Genomic DNA, 12,153 nt, shown 5'->3' on the forward strand with positions numbered 1-12,153 from the left:
CTCATGGGCTGCTCATTAGAAACTGGAAGACTGTGGAGAAACAGCTGAATGTGTTGGAGCCAGTATCTTATAGGACCAGGATCTCAGAAGTCAGGGAATCCAAGAGCCAGAAGGACACTGAAACCATCTAGACCCTTACCCATTGGAACTTGATCACCCTTCTCAGTTTCCCATCAAGCTGGGACCCAGCCCACCTCCCGACCTCCAGGGATGAGGACCTCACTGTCTTTTAGGACTCCCATCTCACTGAGCTCATGAGCACCCTGTAAGCAGGTTGCAGGTCTTAGTCAACTTTTACCCTCAGAGCCTGGCACCATGTCAGACTCCAGAAGTGTCCATCCAGTTCTCTTCCACCCAACGCCAATTTTTGTTGAGGCTTGAGTGAGGTGGTGGGGTGTCTGAGATCATTAGTATACAGTCCCTGGCCTTGAGGATCCCAGAGTCTGGATAGGGAGGCAGGGAAGTGAACTGGTCATGATGACATGATGTGGTGGGTGGCCCAGTGGCTTTCATAGGCACAATGCAAATGGGCACTCACAGAGGGGCTCTGACCTGGCACTGGGGGGCGGCCAGCTGTGTGGGCATGCGTGATAGAGAGATCTTCATAACGTGGGCCTGCAGTCAGCAGAGATTTCCCTGACTCTTGCAATCTACATAAGATTGGCTTTTTCCAAGCTATCTTGGGGGTTTAAGCTCCCATGGATGCCTGTGGCCCCAAGCATCTGCTTCCAATTTAGGACTTATCTCGCTGCCCGGGGTTTCACCCATGTTGTGTCAAGCTCAACATGGAACTTGACTCTCCCATTTCTACAAACAAAAGAAATAGGACAAACCTGCACATTGAGGGTGTGTAGCTCACTCTCTTGACGGTCTGGGGAGAAGGTGGTGGGGGTGTGCATTGCAGCAACGCCACCAGCCGTGCCTACCTGTAAAACCCTCTGGCCACTGTCCACTGGGTCTCTCCCTGCCAGCCCAGAGTCCCAGCTTCCCACCATTCTACACATTCATGACTCTGTCTTTCCCCTTCTCTTCCTCCTTCCCCACCCTCCCTGCAGGTCCTCAGGGCAATCTACTCCCTACATTTACCTGTCCAAACCCACCCCGCACTCTGCAGGACAGAAGGGCCTCTCATAGAACAGGATCTTTCCCCTTTGGTAGAGAGACACGTTTGCAAACGGCAGCTCCACCCCTCTGGGGTTCCTGTATTCCTATACCGAGCCCACATCAGTCTCCTGTTGGGTTGCATAGACCCACGTGTCCCCTGGCTTCCTGGACAGAGAGGTGTGCCAGCCTGGAAGGGAAGTGACAGCCCAGTGTTTCTTTGTGCTGTCACATTCCATCCTTTGCCACAAGAACATTTGTTCCATATTCACGCTTAAGGATTCCTCTGCCCCAGGCAGGCGATCCAGGCTGCAAAGGTATTTGGCTGTGCCACCCTGTGGTCAGGGTTTCAAGCTCCCCAGTGTCTTGATGTGGTGTTACAGGAACCGTGCGTGTGGACAGACAGCAGCGCTTGCGAAGTCCTGTGGTTTGGGCTTCATCTCCCCTGGCTTCTTTATGACAGGCAGTTGCTTACTGCTGGGGAGGAAGCTTGGGGACACCTGAGATGGGGCTCCTGCCACCCTGGAATTTTACCCTTGGGTTCTTGAAGGCAAATAAATCGATCAATCTGTCCCCTGACTCTGTCATTCTTGTCATTGCCTCTCTCCCTCCCCACCCCCACTCATTCCCCATTGTCTTGGCCTCTAGGAAGGGGGGGAAGGTAGGAAGGGAGAACGGAGGAAGCAGATGGGTGGCACCTCCATCCCCACCTCCTCTTTCCCTTCCAGCCTTGGTGTGCATGCCAGCGTCCTCTGCTTTTCCAGAGGAGGGGTGGGGCTGGAAGCGCTGGAGGCAGCAGCGTGGCAGCTGGTCCTCACTGCTTCCTTGTTTTCTAAGGGACGAAAGAGCCCACCATTGCCCCTTAACAGAGAGAGCAAACATAGGGGTCAGAAGTGGGTTCTAGGCTTGGATTTTTTTTTCCAACTCCCCTTTCTAGTCTGAAAATGATGTTGGATTAGAGAGCAGGCTTTGGTCTCTACGTTTCTGACTAACTGTGAAAGCTGTGACTGAGTTCTGTTCTGTGATTCTCTCTGGTTAATTTCTTCCTGTCTTCCTCCCATCTCACTGGTAACTCCCCACCACCAAACCGGGAGCTCGTCAGGGACGAAGACTTTGTCAGGTTCACCTCTGAGTCTGTAGCGCCCAGCCCTGGGCCTGCACACCATGAGTGCTCCGAAGACAGGGGAGGTGAGGCAGGGAGTTAGAGAGGTCAGGCTCCAGGCTGGGGTTCCCTGGGGAACCCTGATGGGCTAGACCTCTCTGAGCCTCACCCGTAAGATGGGAGATGAAAATATCTACCCAGCAGGATTGGTGGATTAAGGATTGAAGGTTATAGGAGTGCATTTGTTTATTATTGCTGCACAAGAAATTACCCCACATTTAGAAGCAGCTTAAAAGAAAACCCATTTGTCATCTCAAGTTCTGTAGGTCAGAAGTCCAGGCAGGCCAGCTGGGTTCTCAGCTTAGAGTTTTTTGGGTTTTTTTTTTTTTTTTCTGTTTTTTTGAGATGGAGTCTTGCTCTGTCATCCAGGCTGGAGTGCAGTGGCACAATGTTGGCTCACTATAACCTCTACCTCCAGAGTTCAAGCAATTCTCCTGCCTCAGCCTCCTGAGTAGCTGGGAATACAGGTGCCTGCCATCATGCCTGGCTATTTTTTTTTGTATTTTTAGTAGAGACAGGGTTTCACCATGTTGGCCAGGCTGGTCTCAAACTCCTGACCTCAAGTGATCTGCCCACCTTGGCCTCCCAAAGTGCTGAGGTTACAGGCATGAGTCACTGTGCCCAGCCTTCAGCTTACATTTTAATAAGGCCAAAATAAAGGTGTTGGCCAGGCTGGGCTCTTATCTGGAGACTCTGGAAGAAAAATCTGCTTCCAAACTCACTCATGCTGTGGGCTGAACTCAGTTCCTTGCAGTCGTAGGACCAAGGCCCCCATTTTCTTGCTTGCTGTGGGCTGGGGACCGCTCTCCACTTTTAGAAGCCACTGCATTTCTTGACATGTTCCCTCCTCCATCCTCAAAGACAACAATGATGTATAGACCTCGTTCTGTACTTCTGATGACTCTGACTTCTGCCTCCAACTGGAGAAACTGTTCTGTTTTTTAAACTGACATATAATATTTGTACATAGATATGGGGTACACATGGTATTTGGATGCCTACAATGTGTGATGATCAAATAGTGTATTTAGGATATGCATCACCTTGAGCCTTCAGCATTTCTTTGTGTGGGTACTATTTCAAATCTTCTAGTCATTTTGAAATACACACTGTGTTGTTAACTGAAGTCTCTCTACTGTACTATTGAACACTGGAATGTGTTCCTTCTATTGAACTGTACGTTTGCATCCCTAAACGAACCTATCTGCATCTCCCCTGGTCCCACAATATCCTTCCCAGCCTCTGGCAACAGTCACTCTACTCTCCACCTCCATGAGATCCACATTTTAGCTTCTACACATGAGTGAGGTCATGCAATATTTGTCTGTCTGTGCCTGGCTTATTTTGCTGAACATGATGACCTCCAGTTCCATCCATGTTGCTGCAAATGGCAGGATTTCATTGTTTTATGGCTGTGTATTTCACTGTGTATATATACAACATTTTCTTGATCCATTCATCCATTGATGGATACTTAGGTTGTTCTCATATCTTTGCTGAGACAAACGGTGCTGCAATGAGCATGTGAGTGCACGTATCCCTTTGATATACTGATTTCCTTTCATTTGGATAAATACCCAGTAGTGGGATTGCTGGGTCATATGATGGTTCTGTGTTTAGTTTTTTGAGAAACATCCACACTGTTTTCCATAATGACTGTATCAATGTACATTCTGACCAAGAATGTATACATGTTTCCCTCTCTCTGTGTCCTCATTTGTTATTTTTTGTCTTTCTGCTAATAGCCATTCTAACTGGGGTAAGATGATATCTCATTGTGGTTTTGATTCGCATTTCCTTGATGTTGAACACTTTTTTCATATACCTGTGGGCCATTTGTGTGTGTTCTTTTGAGAAATGTCCGTTCAGATCTTTTGTCCACTTTTTAATGAGATTATTTCTTTTCTGGCTGTTGAGTTGTTTGAGTCCCTTGTTGCATGAATAGTTTGCAAATATTTTCTCCCATTCTGTAGGTGGTCTCTTCACTCTGCTGGTTGTTTCCTTAGGGGTGAAGAAGCTAAAAATGTGCTGTTTTTAAAGAGCTCACCTGATCACATTAGGCCTACTTGACAAGGTCCTTTCACAGCAGTACCTAGGTTAGTGTCTGCTTGAATAACTAGCGGATGGGAATTGAGGGCATCTTTAGGATTCTTTCCACCACAATAAGCTGATGTCAAGTGTCTGGCAGAGCCACTGACACATAGAAGGGACTCGGCTCCAGGAGGCCAGTGGAGTTGTCTTGGAACTCAGTGGGCCCATGAAAGTCGTGAAAGTGCCCTTGGGCATGGTTCAGGGCATGAGATCGTTGGAAGCCGGAAAGCTACAGATCTCAATCATTTCCTACCTAGATAAGGCTGCCTTCTTGTGACCATGAGGAAAAGGCCAAGAACTTCATAGAAATGAAGACCCTGACATCACCCAGGGCCTGGACCTGTACCAGCATCACTGGGAAATCACTGGGGGCAGGGGAGATGTAAGCAGTGTTGTGATGATCTAGAGGTCCTTTAAAAGGATCACTGTGGCTGCTGTGCAAAGGATGGATTTTAGGGGGCAAGAGTAGAACCTGAGAGACCAAGTATGTGGTTATGGCTCCAGTCTTGGTCACTTTCACCAGAGTGGGTAGCCGGGGAGGTGAGGGAAGTGGCGGACCGTAGATACGCTGTTTAGGAAGAGCGGTGCAGTTTGCTGATGAATTGGATGTGGAGTGTGCAGGAAAGAGAGGAACCAAGGCAGACTTGGGGAAGCCTGTGGGAGGTGAGGCTGGGTGGGGGTAGAGGGTGGCCTGAAAGACTTGGAAGTTCTGATTAGAACACTTCTAGTTGGAGACATCTAAGGAAAATAAGAGCAAACGAGTCAAGCAGACCGACTTGAGTGCAGGTCAGGAGCCTGAGAGGAGCTCAGACCACAGACTAAGATTTTTTATGGATCACCTTTTCTGAGACTCCCCTGGGCAGAGTGTTTAAAATGGACAATCTAAAGAGAGTGAGGGGCTGCAAGTTTGTAACAAGTGCTACAGATGACTTCTTCCTCCCTCCCCAAGTCTGAAAGCCTTGGCTCCAATTCAGTCCTAGTCCTTAAGGCCCAGAGAACACCATGATTTGTCCAGCATCATGTAAAAGCCTCCCTCTGTGGCCCGTGGACGGCTTGTCCGCCATACCTGGCTGCCTCCCCTGGGTGCCTGTTCCCCATCTCACTGCCACGTCATTTGACTTTTCTTAGAAGGGTTAAATGTTGCCTTGCCAACAAATCAGAAGCTTGCCTCTAACCTATAGGAAAGTAGAGAAGGAGAGTTCTGGAATCTTTATGCCATGCCTGAGAGACAGCATCCCAGGAATCATGAGCCTAGCATCAGCTCTGCTGTGACATTCTCCAGTTGTGTTGACACACTCTTTCCCTCCCCAGAAGACAGGTGCCCTGTGGAGGAGCAATTGAGAGTGGAAATGGCTCAAAAGTCCAGGTTGCTTAGACAGACAGTGTTCATAGCAGCTCCGGTCCTAAAATGCTTGGCAAAGGAGTCCAGACGAACACTCAATTATGGAGTGAAGGAAGCTCAATTAGTCTGTAAACCCAGTCCCTGTCATTGAGGTCATGTGGACTGGTGAGAAGAGCCCACACCTGGAAGGCGGGACGCCTGGTTCTAGTCCTGGCTCCACCACTTACTAGTTGTGTGGCTTCAGGCAAGCTACCTGCCCCGTCTGAGGCATGCTTGTCCAGCTTTGAAGCAGACAATTATACCTACCTCACTGGGTTAGGATTAAGCGAGGTAGTATGTATAAAAACAATTAGCAAAGTGCCAGAAAGTGTGATAGTATGTATTTTGGCAGGTGCCCGGAAATGTTTATTTCCTTCCTTCTCTCCTTCCCATCTTGGACAATGGTTGAGGCAACTACACTGATGGTCTCAGGGTCTCCCCAGAATCAGACTCCCCCAAAACAGTGCCATGTAACTTGTCGCAGTGGATATCCAGGTGTATTGGGAGGACAGGCACCTTGCTTTGTGCTTAGGCCACCCCACCCCTTAGATGCGAGGATGCAGTTGAACTGACCAATGGCAGAGCCTCTGTTCTTGAACCTGGGTGACCCAAAGGTGACTTAAGACTCAAGTGGATGACTGACACACACCCTAGGGAGAGAGACTCATGCAACCTGACTCACCCCCAACAGCACCCAAGACAGATGATCTGAGGAGTTTGAGGCCCACACATGAGGCCTGGCCTTCATTATTCCCCAGGTAAGTTGGTTCTCTGTGTGGGCCAGGTTGGTTCCTGCCTCTGTGCCTTTGAACCATGAGGATCTTCTCCTAGGACCCCACTGCTACGTTTATTCAGCTAGAGGGCTCTTAGAAGCCCTCCCAACTCAGCCAAGATGTTGTCTTCTCATCTCTCATCTAAAGATCAGGCCAGCATCCAATCTCTGGGTCCCAGGTGGTGTTCTGAGCTGTCTGTCTTCTCACTACCTGGTTTTAAAGTTATCTGGTTTATGGGCCGGACGCGGTGGCCCAAGCCTGTAATCCCAGCACTTTGGGAGGCCGAGACGGGCGGATCACGAGGTCAGGAGATCAAGACCATCCTGGCTAACACGGTGAAACCCCATCTCTACTAAAAATACAAAAAACTAGCCGGGCGAGGTGGCGGGCACCTGTAGTCCCAGCTACTTGGGAGGCTGAGGCAGGAGAATGGCGTGAACCCGGGAGGCGGAGGTTGCAGTGAGCTGAGATCCGGCCACTGCACCCCAGCCTGGGTGACAGAGCCAGACTTTGTCTCAAAAATAAATAAATAAATAAAGTTATCTGGTTTATGTAACTGGTCTGTGGGCTCCTCCAGGACAGAGACTGGCTCTGACTCGGCTCCACCCTCCATGCCTCGACCAGAGTATGGCACAAAATTGCTGGTTTGGAAAAGTTTGCAGACCTGAACCCAGCTGAACTTGGCCTGCTGAGGGTGATGTGGATGAAGACAGGGCTCTGGGAAGTCATCACCCTAGTGCTTTAGAAACCAAGTTTATTCTTTCATGATTATAAAATTATAGACAACTTGCAAAGTTCAGAAAAGTATAAGTAAATGAAGATTGAGCAATATTCTCTCCACCTAGAGACAGTTCCTGTTAGTATCTGGTTTGTTTACTTTCAGAGTTAATTTTTAAGGCATTGCTCTCTTTTGTATTCTTTGTCAGAGTTGTAATCAAGTTCGTACACAGCTCTGCAGACTCTTTCTCCCCGGTTGACATTGTATCATACGTGTTTCTCTCAAGTTACTCTTTGTAAATAGCTTCTTTAAACAGTTGCATAATCTTCCACTAAGTGGATTTGCCATAGTTTACTTAATCTCTGTTGTAGAAATTAAGGTTGTTTCCACATTGCCAGTGTTATAAATAACAGTGTGATGACACACGTAGTACCTAGTTGGCCACATATTTGGAGATGCTGGGCCTGTTACGTGCAGCATGAGAGCTGCTATGCCGAGCCTCAGCCAAGCATAAACAACTTCAGATTTATGACGTTTGGCTCACACAGTGTTGATCTGCTTTTTAAAAAATGGAAAAGTCTGGAGAATTCCCATACAAATTGGATGTTACACCTTATGTTGAAGAATCAAAAGAAACCCGAGTAGTTGGGTTTATAGGCCTATGCCACCATGCCCGGCTAATTTTTGTATTTTTAGTAGAGACAGATGACCCTAGGACCACAGTCCTACATGTCACCAGCTGCTGAGCCCTTTAGATGGGCCATGAGCTCTCCCTTTTGCCCCAGTCCCCACCACTCTCTATTGTCTCCTTCACATGGAGGCCATGTGGCTCTAACAATTTACCATCGCACCCATGCTGAATTTTCTTTTTCTTGAAGACAAATGTGAGATATTTCTCCTACCTGTACTTTTTTTCAAAAATAGAAAATGAACACTGAGAGAGCTTTAGGTTTTATAAAACATGGGCGAGAATTTTTTCCTGGTGGAATGGAAGAATATTCCTCATACTTAATATGCAAATCAAGTGTGTCTTTGCAGAAAAAAATACCATCAAAACTGACATTTTGTAAACGTTTGAAACAAACATGATAGGTTCCTGTGCACTGGCCTGCTTTACTCATTAGGCTTCTCTGTGAGGCTCCTGTCCACATTTCCGTGTACAACTTCTTCTGTAGGATGTTGTACCAGCCAGGAGGCTTTTGTTTTGCAGCCTAGAAAAGACACCTGATTAAAAAGGGGCTAAACCGGGTGCGGTGGCTCACGCCTGTAATCCTGGCATTCTGGGAGGCTGATGCAGGTGGATCACGAGGTCAGGAGTTCGAGACCAGCCTGGCCAAGATGGTGAAATCCCCCTCTCTACTAAAAATATAAAAATTAGCCTGTTATGGTGGCAGGAACCTTTAATCCCAGCTACTCGAGAGGCTGAGGCAGGAGAATCGCTTGAACCCGGGAGCCAGAGGCTGCAGTGAGCTGAGATCATGCCACTGCACTCTAGTGTGGGTGACAGAGCAAGACTCTGTCTCAAAAAAAGGAGGGCTAAACCATAAGGAATCGCACCTCACATAGCTCACAGTGTAGAGGCAGGGGAGTCTTCAGGTACAGGACACTCTGTGGCTTGATGCTGGCATCAGGGGACAGGTCCTTTCTGGTCTCTTGCTCTTCCATTCTCAGTACTGATGTCACCCTGAGGCTGGTCCTTCTAGTGGTTGTGGGGTGGCAGCCAGTGACAACAGGGTCAGTCTGCTTCCTTATTCACCTCCCAGGTTCAAGCGATCCTCTCACCTCAGCCTCCTGAGTAGTTGGGTTTACAGGCCTGTGCCACAATGCCTGGCTAATTTTTGTATTTTTAGTAGAGACAGGGTTTTGCCATGTTGGCCAGGCTTGTCTTGAACTCCAGGCCTCAAGTGATCTGCCTGCCTCAGTCTCCCAAAGGCCTTCTCCACACCCACATGGAGAAGATTAAGAAACCTCTTTTCCAAGTCTTGTCAAGTTTTTCTTGAATCTGATTGGGCCAATTTAGGGGACGTGTGCACCCCTTGACAGATCATCGTCACCAGCGGAATGCCATGTGCCAATTGTCAGGTTCATCAGTTGGGTGAAATGATGGGCTGCCAACCTCAGGGTCTACCAGATGCCTTCCAGAGCCCTCCTACCTCTGCTCATCCTCATCCTTGGCTGTGCTTTATGTTTGCAGAGACTCCAACTCCATTCTTCTTGAGTCAGATTCCATGTCAAAGCCCAACAGCAACCAATTCTCCCCAAATTGGGCCACAAGCCTTTGTCTCTGTCACCTACGGCCCTTCTGCTCGACTGGCTGCTCCCATCTCAAAACCGAGCTTCATTTAACTCTTCGGTGTGGGACTTCAGATAGTTTTCTCAACAATGCCGTATTTCAAAATGTAGTTTTTTAAAGCCTCCATGTGCCCCTAGGAGAATGGATGATTAAGGCAGCACTAATAGTGTTTGCGGAGCTGTAAATATTTAAGTGAATGGCCTGACGCCTGTAATCCCAGCACTTTGGGAGGCTGAGGTGGGCAGATCATGAGGTCAGGAGTTCGAGACTAGTCTGGTCAACATAGTGAAACCCCGTTTCTACTAAAAATACAACAAATTAGCCGAGTGTGGTGGTGTGCACCTGTAATCCCAGCTATTCGGGAGGCTGAGGCAGGAGAAATGCGTGAACCCAGGAGGTGGAGGTTGCAGTGAGCCAAGATCACGTCATTGCACTCCAGCCCAGGCCACGGTGCGAGACTCCGTCTCAAACAAGACAAAACAAATATATATATATATGTAGTAAATAAGAATACAGTTATGTTTTTTTCCATCCAACTCCTGGTTTCTTCTTGGGATCCACTCTTTGTGCTAATACAACTCGTTTCTGCAGGAACCAGCTATTACCTACCCAGGAAAGGGGTTGTGGCGTGCTGCAGGTGGCTGGCTCTTCTCATTCCCAGGTTTCAGGCCTGGCACAATTCATTAGCTGGGGTGGGGAGGTTTTCCAGCTAATAGACCTGCCACATAGTTCTCAGCTCTCTGAGCCGCATCCTGGGCCACTGCCTGCCTCAATCCAGGAAGTGTAAGTCCCAAAGGCGATCAGCCTTGCAAAGGATAGGATTCTGCAGCTGCCTTTCGGAGGCTAATGTCATTATGCTTCTGCAATCATTGCCTCCAGACTGACAGCTGGTCTCTGGGGATCTCTCTGTATGCACATTAGGCCCACTGCCAGGGTTGCCTTCTCATCTACGTGGACTCCTCAAGAAAATGCTCTTTTACACTTAGCAGAAGGTGAAATCACAGAATTTTGAAACTGGGAAGGGTAACTTGGAAATCTGCAAGTCTGATTCTTAGAGTAACTACACTAGGGTCACCTGTGATGCTGGTCCAAAGGCTGGCTCTTGGGCCTCAACGCCACACTCCCTCTGAGGACAAAATTAGAGTCAATAACCTAGAAGCTCCAGCACCCATTTATTCCCCAGCCGCAGCCCTCCCACGAGCACAAGGTTGCTGATGTAGGGATGACAAAAATGAGCCTGAGAGATGGAACATACCTACCTGGGGACACGCAGGGAGTTTATGGTAATGCCATAAAAAGAGCCCAGGTCTCCACATTCCCATCCTAGTGCTCCAACTAGCCTAGGAACTGGGCTTTTCATATACTGGTTTGTACATCCTTGTCCTTCCACTGGAGGAGGGAGCTGGGCACGAGTGCTTTGTAGAATCGTGCGGGTGGCCACTTTCTTATTTATACTACCATAGATTAGTAGTATAATGTCCTCAAACTTCATGTAGAAGGAATCAGGCATTGTGTGGTCTTTTGTGTGTGGCTTCTTTTGTTCAATATGTCTGTGAGAATTTTCCACTGTGTTGTATATGTTGGCTGAGTAATATCCCATTGTAATAAAATACTACACTTATTTATCTATTTGCCTGTCGATGTTCATTTGGGTTGTTTCTAGTTTGGGGATATTTTATATTTTATTTTATTTTGAGACAGGGTCTCGTTCTGTCACCCAGGCTGGAGTGCAGTGGTGCAAACTTGGCTCACTGCAACCTCCGCCTCCCAGGTCCAAGTGATCCTCTCACCTTGGCCTCTCAAGTAGCTGGGTTTACAGGCCTGTGCCACCACAACCGGCTAATTTTTGTATTTTTAGTAGAGACAGGGTTTCTCCATGTTGGCTGGTCTCAAACTCCAGGTTTCAAGTAATCTGCCTGCCTCAGCCTCCTAGAGTGGTGGGATTACAGGCATGAGCTACTGCACCCAGCCTTAGTTTGGGGATATTTTAAATAAAACTACTGAAAACATTCTTATGCAGAAGTTTTGTGATACATGCTTTCATTTTTTTCCTGGGTAAATACCTAGGAGCAGAATTTCCAATTATAAGGTAAGCATATGCTGCACTTTATAAGAAGTTGTGTATGCAAATACAGTAATAATTTATAGCATGTGAATGTATACTGCTTAAGTATACAAGAGTCCTGGTTGTTCCATGTTTGCCAACATTTGGTTTTGTCAGACTTGTAAACTTTCAGCTCTTCGAGGACTGTGAATGGTATGTAATTGTGGTTTTAATTTGCATTTAATTTGTAATTGTGGTTTTAATTTAAATGTTGAATACTTTAATTTAAATGTTGAATACTTTGTCATATGCTTATCAGCCATTTGTCTATCTTCTTTTGTGAAATGTGTTTGTTTAAATCTTTTGCTAAAATTTTGTGGTGTTGTCTTTTTGTTATTGAGATATAGAAGTTTTGTTATTGAGATATAGAAGTTTTAAAATATATCCTGGGTTCTAATGCTTCATCAGATATATGTTATAAAAATATTTTCTTCCAGGCTTTGGCTGGGTTATTCATTTTTTTTTTCTTTTTCTGTTTCTTTCTTTCTTTTTTTCTTTTTTCTTTTTTCTTTTTGAAACAGAGTCTCATT

At 47.1% G+C, this 12,153-nt stretch overlaps 1 long non-coding RNA gene across 1 annotated transcript in view; it reads left to right on the forward strand.

The window, feature by feature from the left end:
• The first annotated feature begins 1,228 nt into the window (after positions 1–1,228).
• LOC111538140 overlaps positions 1,229–12,153 on the forward strand; it is a 48,449-nt gene continuing 37,524 nt past the window's right edge. Inside the window, exon 1 of the long non-coding RNA XR_003309617.1 lies at positions 1,229–1,418. This is a non-coding gene — a long non-coding RNA (uncharacterized LOC111538140). The remainder of the gene's footprint in view (positions 1,419–12,153) is intronic.

Source organism: Piliocolobus tephrosceles, chromosome 6 (assembly GCF_002776525.5).
Source record: "Piliocolobus tephrosceles isolate RC106 chromosome 6, ASM277652v3, whole genome shotgun sequence".
Lineage (NCBI taxonomy): Eukaryota > Metazoa > Chordata > Mammalia > Primates > Cercopithecidae > Piliocolobus > Piliocolobus tephrosceles.